The following is a 1,863-nucleotide window of genomic DNA, read 5'->3' on the forward strand; positions in this document are numbered from 1 at the left end:
AGTTCGATTTGGAATGTGTAGTCATCCAGGCTGCATTTTTCGACAGAGGGACGACAGGATATCTTCCTTGCTTATCGCGTCGCATCACTCGTAGGAACACTCTATGTTCTCAGAAAAGGATCTTTTATACGCTTTGTCCTTGATTTCTGTAGATGCCTTAACGTATAAACCAGATTTAAAATGTCGTATGTTTTTGTTATCTGTGCGCTTTGCTAAGCTCATTAAAACATACTCATGTTAACTTTTATTTTTAAAAGGCACCTTACACTGGTCTATCAAGCACCTACTCCGTAGCAGTAGATAGTGTGTAAAGGCAGAACGTTTTTTTGTTTATGTTTTTGTAGTTTATTTTCCGAGTCAAGACACTCACACGTACATATCGAGCCCTAACCGCCAAAATAACGTAAGGTAATTTTTTTCAAAATTTTCTTTTTGATGCAGAAATATTCCTAGAGCATCTAGGTACATTTCTGCATCAAATAGAAAATTTTGAAAAAAATGTCGCTTACGTTATTTTGACGGTTAGGGCTCGATATGTTTATAGTTACGTCTCGCACAAAAGAACAAATGTAGATTACCGCATGAAACTAAACTTTTAGATGGATGTTAGTATTAGTTTAACTTGCGCGGCTAAGCTTTTACGAGCCAACACCTGGGCATCAGTAGAGAGCTAAAATGTTGATGCGCTTTTCAACAAAATATCTGCGCTGGTGTGCTGCAGGCAACTTTTGCATTCTTGAAACCGCGACATACCATGTTAGGAAAAAGGGTAGGTAAAATAATATGTTAAACAACATCAATTTATGCTTTGTTTTGATTTTTTTTATTTATAACAACAAAACAATATAAAATTTTATGATAGATAAAAAATTTCATAAAACAACAAAACAATGCAAAAATTCATAAATATATATACGTAAAAAATTTTCAAAGAACGATTCTTCATGGGCAGAAATCATCATTAAATCCTTTTCACTAATAATTTATAGTGCAAACAAAGTTTCATAAAGTTTATGTACGCAGGTATGAAAAAACTCGTAACTCCTACAGTTTTTGTGTTCCCATTCTCAAATTTTTACAGCGTTCCCCATAAAGTTGATAAAAATAAAAATCAAACATAATGAAGTTTATAAAAAAAAAAATAAAAAAAATAAAAAAATGCAATTTGTATTTATTTTAATCTATCTCATACTCTCATGGAAAGCCGCGGTAATTACGCACATTTTGATACCTTAACTGATTTTCTCCGATAAATAGTTTATTAACTGCAAACAATGGAAAAAAGATACTAGAATGGAGAAAATGAGCAACACCTCCCACTAAAAAAATTGCCAAAAATCAACGCGATTTTCTAGCAACTTTAAACTTGCATTTTGTTGTACTAAATTTGAATGGGCTATAAAATTGCATACTTAGAATTTTTCTAAAAAGTGTAAATAAAAAGTTGCAAATTTAATGAATTTTTCTGAGTTTTGCACAAAGTTTAGAGATTTCATTATAATGTTTTCTGGTATAGAAAGAACAATATTTTTATAAAAAATTATCGAAAATTTATTATAATAAAAAGCTTTGCAAATATTGCGAAAAGTTCACTGTTCCAATACTTTTATTCGTCACTGTACATATCAGTTAAATCCGGGATAGTACCGCCGTAAACGGGACGGTTGGCTGCAGGGTTACTTTTGCATGTTAATATAGTATAAGTATTTAGTTGGCAGGAAGTGCCGGCTGCCGAAAAGAAATTTTTTTAGCTGAATGGGCTGAAACATGCACTACATAGACAACTTAGATATTTACAGTATTTAATTAGCTTTTACTGTTTTCTTCGTTCTCACATTTCGCCTAGGTCCGATTCTATAAAAA

This window comes from Rhagoletis pomonella, unplaced genomic scaffold (assembly GCF_013731165.1).
Source record: "Rhagoletis pomonella isolate Grant_MI unplaced genomic scaffold, Rhpom_1.0 Rhpom_scaffold_00002, whole genome shotgun sequence".
Lineage (NCBI taxonomy): Eukaryota > Metazoa > Arthropoda > Insecta > Diptera > Tephritidae > Rhagoletis > Rhagoletis pomonella.